The sequence below is a fragment of the Condylura cristata genome, unplaced genomic scaffold (assembly GCF_000260355.1).
Source record: "Condylura cristata isolate star-nosed mole 26May11 unplaced genomic scaffold, ConCri1.0 scaffold00009, whole genome shotgun sequence".
Lineage (NCBI taxonomy): Eukaryota > Metazoa > Chordata > Mammalia > Eulipotyphla > Talpidae > Condylura > Condylura cristata.
In genome coordinates this window covers 45,346,564-45,365,875 of record NW_004567110.1, presented here as the reverse complement: position 1 = coordinate 45,365,875, position 19,312 = coordinate 45,346,564, and positions in this window count along the sequence as shown.

The following is a 19,312-nucleotide window of genomic DNA, read 5'->3' as shown; positions in this document are numbered from 1 at the left end:
TCTTACTGTTGTGTTTTTATCAGTGTTAATTTTTAGTTATATTAGTAATTACTTTATGTATTCTGGTGTTCCATTATTTGGTACATGCCTATTAATTGTTTTATTGTCTCAATTTAAAAAGTCCTTAATCATTATATAACATGCCCCCTATCTTATTTCTAGCATACTTGGAAATCTACTTTATCTACTATATGTATAGCTGTACATCCTTTTAAAAATTACTATTTGCTTCTAGTACTTTTGACCTCTTTAAGACTGTATTTGTCTTTAGAGCTAAGATGAATTTTCTGAAGATAAGTTTGATGTTTCTGAGCCACTTGGCCACTTACACCTTTTAATTGGTAAATTCAAACCACTTACATCTAAAATAATTTAAAAAATGTAGGTGAGTGTTGTCATTTTGTTTGTGCTTTTGTATCTTTTTATTAGTTTGCTCTTTTCTCTCATTGTCATAATGTCTTGTCATATCCTTTTTGTGTTACCCCCGGGTTTCCTTTCTAATTTCTTATGTGATTCTTCTAAGGATTCTTGTATTATAGTCATCCTAAGGTTTAACTTGCAGTTCTGTACTTGTGATCTAGTGTAAAGATTGATCTTCAATGCCTTTGCTGATGGTCCACATTTTTAGTATCTTCTCCCACTACATTTTTTTTGTGTATGTGTCCTACATCTTAATGAGCCCCTTTAGTATTTCTTATAAGGTTGGTTTAGTGGTGTTGAATTCTTTTAATATTTTTAAAATTAAATTTCTTTGTAATTTACATATCTGTATAACTCTGAGAATACACTATTACTCCTTTGTATGTGTATATGCTTCACTCACCTTCCACAAAAAGTCTGTATCTCCTGTTCCCTCTGGTACTGGGTATATTTTTCGCTAAGTTTAACATTTGTTTTTTTCCGTGCTTTACCAGTGTTTTGTGTGTATGTTTTTTTCCAGTTGTTTATATTCCACAGACAATTTGAAATCATCTGATACCTGTCACTTTCTCGCTTCACTTTAAGGTCCATCCATTTTGTCCCAAAAGACACTATTTCCTCTTTTAAAAATAGTTGAATAGTATTCCATGGAGTGTATATTTCATGACTTAGCCATTGTAGATAGTGCTACTGTGAACACTGGAGTCCATAGACGTTTTCATATTCTTTGGGTAAATACCTAACAAAGGTGTTGCTGGATCATGTGGGATTTCCACTTTCTCTTTCTCTCTCTCTCTCTCTCTCTCTTTTTTTTTTTTTAGGAATCCTCATACCATTTTCCATGGAGATTGCAACAGATTATATTCCCACCAACAGCGAATGCGTGTTTCTTTTTCTCCACATCCTTGCCAACATTTGCTGTTTCCACTCTTTTTTATATATACCATTTTCACAAGGGTCAGGTGGTATCCCTTTGTGATTTTGATTTGTATTTCCTTTACAATAAATGACACTGAACAAGTTTTCAATGGGCTGTAGGCCATCGGAATGTTTCTTTAGAAAAGCCTATTTCACTCTTTTGTATACTTTGTTGTTGTTGCTGGATTTTGTAAGTATTCTTTATATTGGAAATCAGTCAACTGTCAGGTGTGTTGTGCAAATATTTTCTGTCAGTTTGTAGATTGCATTTTTGTTTTTGTTATGGTTTCTTTTCATATACAAAAGCTTTTTATTTTGATATAGTCCCATCTCTTCATTTTTGCTTGTTTCCTTGCTGTTAGAATTGTGTTCCCAAATACACCTTTGCAGTATATGTCCTAAGGTATGTCTCGTTTTCGTTAGTTATTATTTTTTTTTTTTAAAGATTTATTTATTCGTACAGAACTGGGGTAAAGGCCAGAGATGCGGAGGATGAGAGGATTCACCAGAGACAGAGCGGGAAGCAGAACAGGCAGATCGACGAAGTACACTGCTGAGGGGAGCAGTGGGCGGGCCACGAGAGGTCTGCCGCGCCATGTGGTCACCTCCGGGGCAGGCGGGAAACGAACTCATGTGGAAGCGGCTCTTTAGTTTCTTAGTGCAGTGCTTTAACCCGCTGCGCCACCAGGGAGGGCCCCGTTAGTTATTTTTTTATGGTTTCAGTTCTTACATGCAAATTTTAATACTTTTGTAATTATTTTTTGTAGATAGAATTAAGTATGGCTCAAGTTTTTGTTTTTCATTAACAGGTGACTGTTTCCCAGCAACATTTGTTAAAGAAAGATTTCCTTTCTGTATTGTACGATTGTGGCTCCTTTATCAAATATTGACCATCCATATTTCTGCAGGACTGTTGGTTTAGCATTGGGGTTTCTATTTTATTACATTGGTCTGCGTTTCTGTTTCCAATTGTTTTGATTATTGTTACTATGCAGTATAGTTTGTAGACAGAGTATGATGACTGACTTTTAATTTTTTTCCCTCAACATTACTGTGGCTATTCAGGACCTTTCATGGTTCCATACAAATTGTATAATTTTTCTCTTTCCTTGAAAATAATTACTGGGGTTTGGATATTGTTTGGAATCTATAAATTGCTTTAGGTAATTTGGCCATTTTAATGATACTTTTTCTTCCATTCCACAAGCATGAGAAATTTTTCCATGTCTTTGTGTCTTCCTTTATGTATAGTTTTTGAGATATAGATTCCTTCATTATTAAGCTTACTCCCAGAATTTTTTATTATTTTTGGTATGATTGTAAATGGGATTCTTTGTAGTCTACTTAAATGCTACTTTACTGTATCCATTTGATATTTTGAGTAATTTTTTAGTGGAGTCTTCAGGGTTTGCTTTTGTTATATGTTGTCTGTGAAGTAGTACTTTCACTTTTCAGGTTTGTATTCTTTTATGTCTATTCCTTGCCTAATTACTTTAAATAAGATTTGTACTATCTTGATGAGTAGTGGTGACAATGGATCTCTCTGTCTTGTTCTTGATCTTAACAGAAATACTTTCAGTTTTCCACTGCTGAGTGTGATTTTTGACAATGTATTTATCAAATATGACATTATTATGTTTTAGTATATTCAGTTTATTCCCATTTTTTGAGAGAGTTTATCATCAATAAATGTTAAATCTTGAGGATTGGTTTTTTGGTGTTGTTAAATAATCAAGTGATTTTTTTTGTCCTTTTCATTAATCTGGTGAATGAGATTGATTGATTTGCATATGTTGAAGCAGACTTGTATCCCTGGGATGGAACCTACTTGATAATGGTGGATGATTCTCTTAATGTGTTGTTCTTACTTTTCTAAGATTTTGTTGAGGATTTTTGCATACATGTTCATCAGGGATATTGGCCTCATACAATATGTTAGGGAACTTTCTACCTTCTTAAATTTTTTTGAAGCATTTATATTGGATAGCTATTAAGTACTGTTTGAATAATTCACTGGAGAAGCCCTGTAGTTTTGGCTTTTGTTCTTAGGGGGACTTTTTATGATTCTTTCAGTTCCTATTCTAGTGGTTGGACTGTTAAAGCTGTCTTTTACATCCTCACTCAGTATTGGAAGGTTATAAAAACCTAAAATTTCTCCACCACTTCTAGGTTGTCCAATTTGTTTGATAGGAACATTTATAATAGATTCCTATGATCCTTTTAATTTCTGCAGTTATCTGTTGAAATTTCATCACCTTAATTTCTAATTCTATTGATTTGGGACTTCCTTCCCCCCCTCCGGCAAGTTAAGGACTTGCTTATTATTTTTTTTAAAGAACAGCTCTTGATTTCATCATTTTGAACAATTTTTTGTTTTCTCTTATCCAGTTCCTTCAACTGTAGAGTTAAATTGAGATTTTTATTGTGTGTGTGTGGTTTTGTTTTGTTTTTTATTTTTTTTATGTAGGCTTGTATTGCTATATACTTTTACATCATTGCATAGGATCTGGTAGTTTGTTTCTCCATCTTTATTATTCTTCAGATAATTTTTTTTTTTTAAGATTTTTTTATGTGTACAGAACTGGGGTAAAGGCCAGAGGTACAGGGGTGGTGAGAGGACTCACTAGAGATAGAGTGGGGAGCAGAACAGACCGACTGGTAAAGTACACTGCTGAGGGAAGCAGTGGGTGGGCCAGGAGAGGCCTGCCAGGCCATGTGGGTCACCTTTGGGGCGGGGATCGAATTCATGCTGAAGTGGCTTTAGCTTCTTAGTGCTGTGCTTTATCCTACTGCGCCATGAGGGAGGGCTCTCTCCAGATACTTTTTAACTTCATCTTTTATTTAATTGTTGATCCAGGTGGTGGTCAGAAACATTTTGTCTTCACATGTTCTGGTTTGTTCCAGGATTATCTTTCGTTTAATTCTAACTTTATACCATTATAATCTGAGATGCTTAATAAAATTTCTTATTTTCATGTATTTCCTGAGACATCATTTGTGTCCCAGTATATATTTCTGTTAATGTTCCATGTGGACTTTTTCTTATAGAAGACTCTATAGACTAGTAAGCCCATCCATTCAGCACTTCACTTAAGAGCTTTATTTTTTCTAAGTTTTCTCTCAGTATGTTACCTTTAACAATAAAGTGTATTTAATACAATAATTGTATTAGGCCTATTAATAGTTTCCTTATATAATTAGGTGCCCCATTTATGAAGTACATAAATACTGACAGTTACAGCTTCTTGATGAATTGTTCCTTTGATCATTATGTAGTGTCTGTCTTTGCCCCCAGTACCTTTTCTGGTTAGACATCTAGTTTATCAGATATGAGAAATGCAGGAAGCATTTGACTCTACCCTTTCACTTCGTTTGTTTTCATTTTTTTATTTTAAATGTGCTTCTTGCAAACAAAGTGAAAATATCTTAACCTTTATAATCCAACTTGTCTTTTTGTGCCTTTTAATTGGTGAATTTAAGCATTCACTTTACAAATGGGTGTTATTAACTGTCAGGGTGCTTTTATTTTTTCATTTTCTCTTTTCCCATTTGCTTTTCTCTGTTATTTGGATGATTTTCCCCTAGTGATTCTCTTTTTTATGTCTTTTTCTATATAGCTTCATAAAAACTTTTGTAAATGGTTGCTATTGGAGCTTACTAAACTTGTCTTATATTTGAGTGAAAGTTTTGCAGGATAGAGTATTCTTTCATCTCCTGGTGAATCTGGCTTGGTAAGGTCTGTAAGGCTCAAGCTCTGGGATTCAATTGGCACTGGCAGGCAGGGGCCACCCAACTTGTATAACTGTCCATGACTGCCAGTGACGGCTGCTACTCAGCCACTATTGCTGCTATACCAGAGTTCCAAGCGCTGTGCTTTGCCTACTTGATTACTTTCTTGTGTGATTGGATCTCTCACTTTCCTGTTCTTCCATTGCTGTTGGGCCCTGGAGAAAGCTGCCCATGACTCTACCTGAAGTTTCTTAGTTCTTACTACCTGAAGGAGCCCGAGGATAGGGTGATTTTTTTTTCCTTGCCCAAGATGGCTGCTGCTTTCCTAGTAACACGTGTTTGCATTCCCTTTTTCAAAAAAGCCCCGCTGGTGAAATCCACCGTGTCCAATGAGCTGTAGATGCCAGTCTCCTGACTGTTCCTCAGGTCATAGTATCTGTCAGTGTGCTTCCCTTTCCCTCACTCTCCTTCCCTATAGCAACTCAATAACCTGAATGTAAGTCCTCCATAATTCCTGGACTCTGTTAGAAAACTTCTGCATCTTCTTTTGAGCACATAATATTTTTTCATAATTAATGTTTAGTGGAGAAAGTGATCTCAGCCCCTCTGTTCCACCATGATATAGATGAAACCCTTATTTTCTTAAGTGATCTCTGAGGTACTTTACTCCTTCAATTTTGATTGATAATCTAGGATAAAATATTCTTGGTTGAAAATTCTTTCAAGTCTTTAAATATATTATGCCATTTCCTTCTGGTCTGCAAGAAATTGGCAGATAATCTTGTAATGGTCCCATATATATATATTTTATTTTTCTTTGGACACTTTTAGTATTTTTATCATTATTTTTTATCAATTCAACTATATTTATTGGGATGTGCCTGTTATTTTGAACTCTTTGGACCTCTTGGGTCAGGATGTATTTCCTTTACTAATTTGTGGAAATTTTTGGCTTTTTTTAAAAGTTTCTACTCCTTGCTCACTCACTGTCCTTCTGGAACCCATTTGAAGCAGATATTATTTCTCTAAATTTTGTCCCATAGGGTTCTTTCACTAATTTTATTCTTTAATTTTTTTTAATTTTGTTTTTCTATCTTCTCTACTACCATGCATTCAAGCTTGCAGGTTCTATCAGCTATGAATTCTTATTTGCTCTTAATTCCTTCCATTATATTTTGTGTTCAGTTATAGATTTTTTTTAAGTCTTCTATTCCCATTTGAAGCTTTCTCATCTTTTTCTCTATCTACTTCTCATTTTTCTGCCATAATTTTTCTTACTACATTAAGTATAGTTAGGGCTGATGCTTTCAATGTTTACTCAAGTGTGCTATCTGCTGGATTTAGATACTTTTCCTAGGGACTTTTTGTTCCTTCGCTTGTGATATAGACATGTCTTTCATTTTTTAATTTTTATACATTGAGCCAACCAACTTTCCTTAATGTGTTGCTATTGATACTATGATTAGTATGATTATAGGCTGCAGGATATAATCTGTTGTTTGCCAGAATCCTGAGGTATCTTTAATGACTTATAGACCAGTGTCTCTGCTATTACCTGGGTGGCTGGTGTTTACCTGCTGGCAGAGGTTTGGAGCCAGGGAGGTTGATGCTAAAGAGTACTGAGAGCTGATTTGCAGATAGATGCCTGAGGAGGGAGGGTATTTAATAGCTGACTGCCTTCCTTAGGTCAGTGGCTTAGTCAGTTTCCCCAATAATCTCAGCTAACACTGACCTGTCAGTTGTCTAATTCAGTTTGCAGATTCTGTGACCAGTAGATTTTCCTGGAGGGATGGGCCAAAGCATAGTCATCTGATTGGAGCTATAGACAGGCTGAAGTCTCAAATGTGATAATAGGCAAATGGGGAAACATGCATTTCTCAGTGTCTGTAGGTAGCATCTGTAAAAGATTATCTCCCGTGTACACCTCCTCTTCCCAGTCCATCCTCCTTCTGAGGTAATCTTTGCTGGGGAAAACCTTGGCTAGGATCTGTGCCTTCCCCTGAGACACAAGTTTCTGCAGCTAGGGCCTAGTGCCCTAAACTCCGATTCAAGATAGCAAGCAGGTAAATGTTATCACAGCAGTGGACACAGACAGGGTGGGGCAAGTGTTGTCTTAACACATAAGCCAACTGTAGAGAGGAGTCTTTTGTGTAGGTCCATGGGGCATCTTCTCACACACCTTAACCAGGCCTTCTCCACAGGCTTGGGATCCAGCTGTTTATTTCCTGTAACCTCCTGAGCAAGTTGATGGTCCCCACCTTATATGAACATTATGCTGGCAGTCGCAAGTACTGTCCGATGGCCACAGCAACCTGACTGGCAGGGGGTGAGGAGTGTTTCACCTCTGGCTCTGATTTCTTGATTGGTATCTGCAGTGAGACATCTGATCTTGATAGTTTCTACCTGCTCTCCTGATGTTCACTCTTGGAACTCTATGCCCTGGGGCTCAGTTATTTCTCAGTGGTAGACCCTTCCATTTCCACACCTAGTGGTGTTTTGTTTTTTTTCTTCTTCTCCAATGTGGTTTCCAGATTCTAAAGACCTTGATGTGGACATGAACTCTTTACTCAAAGCAAGAAGTTTCGATATCACAGTCTTCCCTGACTTTCTTAGGTACTGCGCCCCAGTAGTGTTCCAAAGAAAAGCCACATTGCATTTGTTCATACCCTTCCTGCCATGTTGCTTTTCCTTGCAAAATTTATGGTCCTCCATCTGTTACAAGGCAACTCAATGTGAGTTGGGTTGTCTGACTGTGGGTCCTCAGCCGTGTGCTTAAGATTCAACTGCAGGCACACACAAAACAGTTAATAATGGGTTTATTTACAAGAGAAAAGGGAAATGAATAATTCAGGGAAAGAGAGAGAGGGTAAGTTGATTAATGTGTCCTACCAGTTCTGCTGACCTGGAACCCCAATAGCACGCTGAAAACTGGTGAAGAGACAAGAGACAAGCTGCAAGCCACAAGCCCAAGAGCCTCCCAGAGCCCACATGTCCCGTTTTATATCCAAACCTGGCTGCTTAACTCCATCCTCAGGTCCCAGCATGCTTCTCTTTGGTGTTGATGGGATTTGTAGTTCCAGTGTCTGGGAGGTGAGTCTGGTGTCTTTACTCTGTGCTTTAATGCTGGAACTCTATAGGAAATTATTATCTCAAATAGAAACTGTGCCCATTCAACAATAACTCCCCATTCTCCTTTACCCTCAGTCCCTGGTAACCTCTATTTTATTTTTGGCCTCTATGAATTTTCCTGTTTTAGGTATATCATGTGGCACTAGAACCACACCATTTTGCCCATGTGTCTGACTTGTTTGCCCTTACATACCGTTTTAAAGGTTAATTCATATGGTTCATAAACATTTAATTTTTTTAAAAAAGATTTTATTTACTTATGCATACAGACCTGGGGTACAGGCCAGAGGTACAGGGGTGGTGAGAGGATTCACCAGAGAGAGTGGGGAGCAGAACAGGCAGATTGATGAAGTGCAACATTTTAATCTTTGAAACACATAATAAAGGTTGAAGAAAAAGTCCAAGTTCATTTTGGCATATAGCCAAGATCCATGACTGAATTACATGGCATTCATAAGAATAAACGATGCTATCACTGAACCATTGTATTCAGGATCCTAGGTAAAGCTCAGTTCTGTCAGTAACCTCCTCAGTGGCCTGACTTAGCCATAGACTTTGATACAGGGCAGTGAGAGGGGAGCGCCTGAACCCCCAAACCTGCCTTCTCTGTATAGGTTCTGCTATCTGTTGCATCAAGATAAAACATACAAGACCTTTAATGGAAAGGAATTTTAATACAATTACTGTGCAATAGAGAAAAGATAAAAAATACAGCTTATAAATCAAAGACCCAAAGTTACCCATCCCCTCGTGGGTACAAGTCCACTCAAAAGGCATGGGCTCAAAGCAAGGCCTGAAAGTCCGGCACAAGTCTAAAGTATCTTCTGGTGGGGACCCATAGAAAAAGGCTAGAAATGGCCTGACAAGTCTGGAAGGAAAAGAGCAAAATCAAGATAAATACTGCCATAGTCAACCCTCCCTACAGTCTCTTACCCACATCTGTGTCAACTGGCCCAGGACCAAGAAATAAGCCGCTTCTCACATGTCTCTCTGCTCGAAGGGCCTCCCTCAGGTCTCCTTCTGGCTCTCCACCCTGCTGCCTTCCATCTCAGTCTCCTGTCCAGATTCCCCTCCTCCCTGCTCAGCTCCACCCTCTTTAGGTGGGGCACAGAACCTATAACTGCCCTTTGTTCTGGGGACCACCCTGTTAAAATTTCTCTGTGAAGATATCCTGATATTCCTGAGCAGAATATTACCCTTTATCGGAATATGTTAAATTGTACTAACAGTCCTGTTTAATTAGCCCACAAATTTAAATCTCTGGTTCATAGTTTACTAAGTTAACAAAGATGTCTGAAACTGACTTCTCCCAATATTGGGATATCTGGCTTTTCTTGAAAACTAGAAAATTTGACACCCGCCCTGTGCTAACATTCTAAAATGACAACAGCTGGGAAGAGTCCAGAAGCAGCTGCTCTTTTCTGTTTGACACAAACCTCACCACTTTCTATAACTCCTTCAGTTAGAGGATGAATGCCTAGTTCTGATTACAGAATGCTTGTTCTGATGGTTTTTCTTATAGTGTAGAACACTTTTCTGAACTGCTGTCATTATCAAAAGAGATTTGTATTTTAATTATTAGGTCCTAGGATTCCATAGGCCTGTTATTTTCTCTCATGTAGATTACCAAGGCACATGTGTCTTGTTATGCTATGAATTTATTGCAATATAAAGTACTCCATGAATGGTTATAAAATGACTATTAGTTCATTCCGTGTAATGCTTATTTTTGGCAGTACTTTTTTTTTCTAGATTTATTTATTTGTGCATACAGAACTGGGGTATAGGCCAGAGGTGCAGGGGCAGTGAGAGGCTTCACCAGAGACAGAGCAGGAAACAGAACAGGCAAAATGACGAAGTACACTGCTGAAGGGAGCAGCAGACAGGCCAGGAGAGGTCTGCCCACCATGTGGTTCACCTCCGGGGTGGGGACCGAACTCATGCTGAAGTGGCTTTAGCTTCTTAGTGCTGTGCTTTAACCTGCTGGCCACCAGGGAGGGCCTGCATCTAATCTTTTTTAAAAGCCTGTTGATGTAAGGCTGTTTGAGCAATCTGTTGTTTTCCCTGATTCCTGCATTTTTCCTTGTTTTTCATGGAACACGTAGCACTGATTTCCTGTAAGATTTTGCAAATAAATATCAAGGTCAGGAGCTGGAAGCATTTCTGGAGTTATCATGGCACCTCTTGATTCCACTGGGCCAGGAAATGCTTTCAGCCCCAGCGGGCAAAAGTTTCTAAAAACAAGGCTGTTCCAATAAGGGTGTGTGCTTCCTCCAGCAACCCCTCCCCCCCCCTTTTGCATTTTAACTACTTTGGGAAGAATGGAAATTCTGCAAATCCTTTGGTATTTTTGAACCATTAAGCAGGCTAGGTAGTGGGGCCTGCAGTGATTCTCAGTGAGAGGTTTGCACAGACAGAAACACTGAGAGACTATGAAAGAGCCTCTTTCTGAAGAGCCAGCAATAGGCACGGCCTCCTCCTGCTCAGGCCCCCTCTCTCCTTCCTTCTCCTGGGGGCCGGGGGGGGGGGGGGGGCTGAACTTCTGCTCAAGGGACTTTGACCCCTGTGTCCCAGGACTGCCTCACATCAGGGCTGGAACAAGTGCGAGGAAATCCTTGTCAATGGTTTAGTACTTTTTAATGTCCAAGTTGACACAGCTGACCTTCCCCCTGATCTTGGGGTCTGTGATAGAAGGTCTGTAATGAACTTAATAAGAGAGTTTAGCTTCCTTATAATGTTTGCTAATCAACCCCTCCTCCCATTGTCACATTTGAAATGAAAAAGTGTTATTTTTTCATTTATATGTAAGGGCTTCGTCCTGATTGCTGTACTTTCTGGACTCCTCAGGGAACTAAACTGCTAGTCTTGTCCTCCAAACAATTCACTGCACCTTTCTTGCCTCCCACACTCCTATAACCACCTCCCACAATGATATTTTAAATTACTTCCCTAGACAGCAAAGCCTCCCAGTTCTGGATTAGAAGTAGCCAACACTTTCTCCTCAGCTGTAATCCCCTGACTCAATTATACATGTATCCATTCGATCCTCTCTAGTACTGGATGGGAAAGGGGACACAAGAGGATCTTTGAAGCTGGCCCCATCCAGTCATAACTAGCTCTCCTCTGGGATACCTACTATGTGCTGTTAGTGGCAAACTGAAGGGTACCCTGGGACCCCTTAACTGCCTGCCCTAATTGGGTTCTGCCATCCACCCCATAAAGACAAAATATGCTCTTAGTTCATAAGACCTTCAACAGAAAAGAACTCTAATGCAATTAATGTGCAGTAGTAAGAAGAGATGATAAAGAATAGAGCTAAAATGAAGCACCAAAAATTACCCCTCCACTCAAGGATAAATATCCAGACAGAGTTGGCCCAAAAGCTTGCCACAAGTCTCAGGCACTTCTGCTGGGGAACCATAGGAAAAGGTCAGAAGGGGCCAGGAGAGTCTAGAAGGAAAAGAACAAAGTCAATCCAAGGCAAGATAAAAGTTGCCATTATCAGCCTTCCCATGGGTCTCTTACGCATGTATATGTCTCTTTCAAGTCCCCTAACTCCCTAGAAGTAGTAGTCAAGGCCAAGAAACAAGTAAGATGACTCCTTCACATGTCTCTGGTCCGTGTGAGACATGTCCTCCAAGTCCTTCTCTTCTTCCTTTCCCAAAGTCCTTCTCCCAGTCTTTTCTAGCTCCTGGTTGTACAGCTCCATGCTTCCTGGGGTGGGGCAAGGAACCTGGAACCTTGCCTGTCTTAGGATCGCATGGTTAGTTTCAAGTTTGTACCCCGAAGACTGCCCTAGAACAGACCTTTGCCACATCTTGCTAAGATTATTGTAGCTGCCTTCATTGTCTTACATCAATTACTACATATTTCTCTCTCCTTAATCTTGAACTGGGCTAGTTTTAGAAGCCTATCAGCATTTTATTTTTCTTTATCATTCAGACCAACAAAAATTACACCTCCTCGATGAGACTTCTATTTCCCCAGTCAGCATTCCCTACACCTACACCTTCTGATCTTCCGGCATAAATTTCTTTGTTACTTTGCCTTCCTAAATGGTCTGTGTCCTGTGTCTTTGCTGTCCAGTGGGGCCCTCATCACTGTCTGCATTTCATCTTGAGTGTTCCCCCACTAGACTGCTAGCCCCTTGGGAACACCCCTGATGCCTAGCAGACCTCTTCACTCACAGTAGAAACTCTCCAGGCAATTGAATGGAATTGGGCTGCAGTGATAGGATACCAAGGTCAGTCAAGTGGAAATCAGAATTGTTTGGAAAAGAAAGGCCAAGAGCAGGAAAGCGTACTTCACAGATTGTCCAGCCCTGCTGGGAAGTGGCTAGCAATACAAGGTTTTTTCCACATTCCTGGTTGACACAAAGCAATGACTGTTCACTTTGATAGTTGTTCTTGTCCATCCCAGATAAATTAGAACCTCTGGAGTGAGGTTCCAATATGAGTATCTTTCAGAGCACCCCGATGATTTCAATGGGCAGCCCGTCAAGAATCCCCGTGGACTTCCCACCACCACTTCACCCAGGTGCCATCACCTCTTCCCACCCCCGTTTTGATCTTGTTCCCCTCTCCTCCCCCATAGAATGTTTCTGGTTTATAGTTATTAGTTGATGTTCTTATTTACTTTATTACAATCTCTCCCCCCCCCTTTCTATATATACTTGGTTTTTTGTTTTTTTGTTTTGGTTTTTTTTTTTGCTGTTGTTGTTGTTGTTTTCCTGATCCCTTACACTCCTGCTATGAGCAAAACTTTTTCTTTATGAATCTACACAGAGGTCACTAGAGACTTGCCCAGTGGCTGACAGAGAGAGGAAATGAGGCTGAGCTGGTGGGTAACACCAACATGGAAAATGTTAGGAAGCTTATCGCCCTTCCACCTGGTACATCTATCATCCCTGGTTCTTAGGGTTTTATGTCAAACCAGGATAGAAGAGGAGGCAGGCTGGGGAGGGCTGGTAGCTCCAAGTCCTGTTGACTGGAGGAAATCCATTTTCAGGGTTGTCCATCTAGCTATTGTGCTACGCAACAACCTCCCCAGTAAAGCCAGCCCACAAAACCAGAATAGAACCCCCATGCAGTCATGTTGTCGTACACTCCGTGACTCTAGGCACGTCTTGTTCTTCATCTAGGGAGCTCTCTTCGAAGGGTTTTCCTCTGGCAGATCATCCATTTTTCTTCTGTTGCCAATAAAAAATGCCGGCACTGTTCTTTCTCTTTTGCTTCCTTGTATTGCTTTTGACAGAGTTTGCCAGTTAGCTGAGGTCAGGATTTCCTTTTTACAAACAACCTGCTTTCAGTCAGTGGGGCCAAAGGTTTCCTAAATTACAAACCCTTTCATTTCTTCTGCCACAAGTTATCCTGTCAGTTTGTATAATTGCACAGAATGGAGAGACATGGAAACATTCTGAGAGACACTGAAATAAAGAAGTGCTTTTACTAACTCTAACCTCTTGGATACAATTTTTACTAAAACCTTCTGAGTAGCATGGACAGGACTGTTCTAATGGAAGCTTTTGTAGCTATATATAATGTGGGTAAATTCTAGTGACTGAAAAGGAATTTCTTACAGGTCTTAAATGCCACGTGATGTCTGTGGCGTCACCTATGCATTGTAATAAGCAAATTACCTCCGTTATATTCATTTGAATTGGGAAATATCATGTTGTAGTGAAAGGTTTGGAAAGCAAATTTTTAAAATTCCTATAAAATGTTTGTGTGTTGTGATGTGTGTTGTGTGTTTGATATTTGTAAATGTTTACAAGACAATTTGTTTTTAAAGATTTATTTATGCTTACAGAACTGGGGTACAGGCCAAAGATATGGTGGGTGACAGGATTCACCAGAGACAGTGGGGAGCAGAACAGGGAGATCTACTGAAATACACTGCTGAGGGAAGCAGCAGGCGGGTCAGGAGAGGTCTGCCGTACCATGTGGGTCAGCTCCCTGGCCGGGGATCGAACTTGTGCTGCAGTGGCTTCAGAGAGCTTCATAATGCTGTGCTTTAACCTGTTGTGCCATCAGGGAGGACCTGGAAGACAAATTTTAAACCAACCTATGGAAGGGTGATAGAAAATTAGGGTGCTAAGTTTAAAAAGAACAACCAGATATTGCTGGTATATTGTTCTCTCTGTGGGCAGGAGACCAGCTATATCTTGAGAAGTGAAAGGGGCTGCTTACGGGCACCCTGGGTGCTGATCTTTTCTGATTCCCTGTTGTATCCATGAACTGATTACTTTGTCTATGAACTCTCTAACTGACTTTGGTTTTTCCTAGGGGAAGATATTTTTTTTATATACACTTTTTTTTAAAGATTTATTTATTTATTCATACAGAACTGCGGTACAGGCCAGAGATGCGGAAGGTGAGAGGATTCACCAGAGACAGAGTGGGGAGCAGAACAGGCAGATCGACGAAGTACACTGCTAGGGGAGCAGCGGGCGGGTCAGGAGAGGTCTGCCTCGCCATGTGGATCTCCTCCGGGGCAGGCGGGGATCGAACTCATGTGGAAGTGGCTTAAGCTTTTTAGTGCAGTGCTTTAACCCGCTGTGCCACCAGGGAGGGCCCTACATACACTTTTATTTTACATCTTTTTTCATTTTGTACATTTTTTTAGCTCAGTTGTAATCTCTGGACTTCCTACCACTACTTCACCCATGTGCCATCACCACAGTCACGTATGTTGCTTTTTCCTTATGATAAAAAACCTTATTAGATTAGTGGTAAAATTTATTAGATGTCACAATTTAAAATTGAAAACTTCTAAACTATACAAAACAAAATTTGACAGAACTGCAAAATGAAAGTCAAATTTATAATATTTATGAACAATATGTGCTCCTTGGTAATTTTATTATTTTTTTGAAGTACTATTGTTTTATATCCTTACTAGTGTTATGACAGTAGTGGATTTCTCCTCAGTTACAGTCACTGTCTCACACTCTCCACTGACACACCCATCGGCCTCCACCAAAGCCCACGGCGCTTTTCCCCCATTGTATTACTTTTGTTCCATCCTCTCTCACTCTGAAAGCTTCAGATCTGTGTTCAGCTTTCAAAGGTGATTTTTAAAGTTTGTCTTTGACTCTTTGTTTCTCTATACCTCAGGTATAAATGACACCATTCAGTATTTTTCTTCTTCATCTTATTTCACGTAGCATAATCCCTTTTAGTTCCATCCATGTTGCTACAAATAGTAAGTTTTTCTTTTTGATTGCTGAGTAGTATTCCATTGTATATATATGTCATGTTTTGAGCATACTTTGGTTGTTGTAAATAGTGCTGCACTATACATAGGAATGCAGATTTCCTTTTGAATTATAGGTAATATATATATATATATATATTAGCTACCTAAGAGTAGAATTTTTGGATCATAAACAAATCCATTTTTATTATTTTGAGTAACCTCCATGCTGCTTTCCATAGATGCTGAGCCAGTCAACATTTCTACCAACAATGTATGAGGGCTCATTTTCTTTAGGACTTAGAGGTAATAGTACTGAGGTCTAACCACTAGGCTACCAGGAAGGTCTGGGTGTCTGTATTTAGTTATGGTCTCTCTCCTGCTCTACAGAAGCATTTTCATTTGGTGTGGTCCCAGTTGTTTATATTCTATAGACCCAATGGTTTATACTCTTCTTTATCCTCTTTCCTTCTTGCATGGATGAATGCACAAGTCTATGAAGTGTCTGTCATAGAATTTGCTTTTATATATATATATTAAGATTTATTTATTGATGCATACAGAACTAGGGTACAGGCCAGGGGTGTAGAGGTGGTGAGAGTATTCACCAGAGACAGTGGGGAGCAGAACAGATCGATTGATAAATTACACTGCTGAGGGGAGCAGTGGGTAGGTCAGGAGAGGTCTGCCACACCATGTGGGTCATCTCCATGGTGGGGATCCAACTCATGCTGAAGTGGCTTTAGCTTCTTAGTACAGTGCTTTAATCTGCTGTGCTATCAAGGAGGGCCCATATTTTCTTTCTTTAAGATTTTTTATTTATGCATACAGAACTGGGGTACAGGTGAGAGCTACAGGGAAGGTGAGGGGACTCACCAGAGACGGAGTGGGGCGCAGAACAGGTAGATTAATGAAGTACACTGCTAGGGGAGCAGTGGGTCGTTCAGGAGAGGTCTGCCACGCCATGTGGGTCTCCTCTGGGGCTGGGTATCGAACTTGCACTTAAGTGGCTGTGGCTAGCTTGCAGTGCTGTGCTTCAATCTGTTGTACCACCAGGGAGGGCCTGCTTATATTTTCTTTGAACCTGAGTTTTGTAATATCTAAAATAAAGGGGGCTCTACTTGACACTATTTAGACTAATGTTTTGTGTAGTCATTGCCAGGGTGAAGCATTCCAGAGGAAAGTGACCAAATGAAATTTCATTCCCACTCCTCTTTTCCTTCTTCCACTAGAGTTAATAGTCACACTAATGTATAGTTCATATGTAATAATGATAGAGATACAGTCTCGCCCTCCATCGGCAAGAACCCTGGCCCCTATCCCTGTCCTCTCCTGACCTTGCTGACACTAGCTCTTGGTGCCCAGGCCCATTGCCTTGGTTTTCCTTCCCTTCCACCTTGCTGCACTCTTTCCCACTCATTTCTCTCTTGCCTCATCAGCTTATGACAAATTCAGCCTATACGTTCAGCCTACAATCAGCTTTTCAGAGAAGTGACTCTGCTTACCCTGCTGGTCCACTTCTCACACAGCAACACATACTGAAGCCTGCTTATCACCAACACCCATTCCTTTTAGCTACTGGCCCTTGCTGTCAGGGCACTGGACAATCCTTTTCATGTTTTCTAGACTTGACCAGATGATGTAATAGCTTTATAAATGATCTATGTAGCTAAAATAAATAAGTAAAAGCAGAAATTGTATGAGTACTTAGTATACAATAGGCAGCATAGAGTCATCTGTGCGGTAGGCGACATCCCAAGAACTTTACATATACAGATTCTCAATTTACGATCTCACATCCAGTTAAATCCATCATTTGAATATCTCCTCAGTTGTAAATGCTGCCAACTGTGGAGTACGGGTTGTTTGCTCTCTAGATGGGATGGCTAGCAAGAAACTGCTTCAGACTACCTGCAGCATTTGATTAATCCTGGGAAAGTTCAAAGGTCAAAATTTGGCCTTGAGTTTCCCTTGAATATGAAACTTTCATACCACTTTAAAGTTGAAAAATCATGTCAAACTGTCGCAAGTCAGGGAAAATCTGAATTAACTGTCTCCCTAATAACTCTGTGAGGTAGATAGAGTTACTATCTCCATTTTATAGAAGAGGAGGCTAAGGTTGTTAAACTAACCTTTTAGATAGCCCTGACTAGGTAAAAATTGAGACCAACAACTTTGTTTCTCAGCTTATTTTCTCGCCCTTCTACAGTCCATTCTCCATGCAGCATGAATGGCTGTTTCTGAGATTGTTTCAGATTAGGTCACACCCATCCTCCCATTTCACTTAGACTGTGTTCACATCTTTGTATTGTGAGCTCAAGGTATGCTGGTCTTCCTTTTTCTAAAGTTACCTCTTAGACCCATGTCTATGGTTTTTCCTCCTAGAACACAATAATAGAAGTATTATCCCCCAAGGACTTTTTCTGCCTGCTCTGCCTCAAATCTCCATAGACTGCCCACTTCTTAGGTCTTAGTGTGATCATCTTGACTTAATCTATGCTTTTCAAGAAGTCCATGCCCTGTCACTAACCCATATTCCTCATCTAATTTTTGGAAAGAATGTTTTTGATAGATTGTATCTATTCACTCAGTAATTAATTTGTCTGTTTTCAACTACTCCAAAGTAAACTCTACCAGGTACGGGGACCACCAACCCTTAGTATTTAGGGCAACTCCCCACCCCCAGTCCTGGCATCAGGCAAGCCTCTCTTGAAGAGAATAAGAAGTTTAAATGGCCCTGTAGACAAAATGTGGGAGAGTTCAAGAGAATGAACTAATACTGTGTGCCATAGTGGGGAAGAAGGCTCCACAAAGAACAGGTGTTAGAACTGGACTTGGATGGGGGACTGAGTGGAAGAAGTCAGTGACAGCAAGGGGTAATGTCTGAGCCAAAGATGTGGCAAGAGTGCTTATGAGCTCTGTGGTCCTTTAAAGAGTCCACTGAAGTTTGTTCATAAGAGTGAAAGATAATGTTGTGAATAGAGATTCTACTTGGAAGCTTTGGAATGTCAGGTAGAGAAATCTGGGCCGAGAGCAGATGTCAAAGGGGAACCTTTATACATTCTTCCCAAGGAGTGTCCTGTTAAGAGTGATGCTTTAGAAAATGAATCTTTTGAGGATGTGCTATTTTGCCTCTTGCATCATTTTTCTTCTGAGACTGAAAAATCCTTTCACTCCCACTTCTGCCTCTTTCTAGAGTCTTCCCAAACATTTTTCATTTTCAGGGTGTCTGAGCATATTCACACACTTCATTGTTCAAACCACCTGGCATTGTGTGTATATATGAAAAATGAGCACCACGAACCTACATGACTCAAATAATTGGTTGCATGTTGAACTTTTTACATGTCTATATGTGTAAGTGTTATGTTTCTAAGATAAATCTCAGGAAGAAGCAGGTAGTGCTGTTTTATGACTATCAGTGATTTATCTAGTCAAATCTTACAGGTATATGTTGTAGGTGTTCTTTGCAGATGAAACTGTCCCTTGGGTATTTAAATAGCTAAACCTATGTCCTGCTATCCAGACACTGTACTGAATTCTGTTCTATAGCAGATAAATCTGAGTGAGGGCTCAGTTTATATGGTTTGGGTGAAAGGAAAGAGCTTTACCATTTATCTATTCTTACACTGATGAGAGAAACAACTGCTAAAGGGCTGATAAAGTTATCATTACAAATGTTTCATACAGCTTCCTTTTGTTGGACTAAGAATTGTAATGCAACCCAGATCCTGCTATTTCAAGTAATTGAGAGATAAAGACAACAAAACTGACATTCAAGTTGCTTACAGTACTTCACAAATCAATTTTATTAATTTAAACACAAATTAATGAGCGAAAATTCTGTACACAATTGTGGACACAACACACCTTTATACAGTAAGGCCAAGATAAACTTTGTCTTTTCAGTCTACAGAGTATA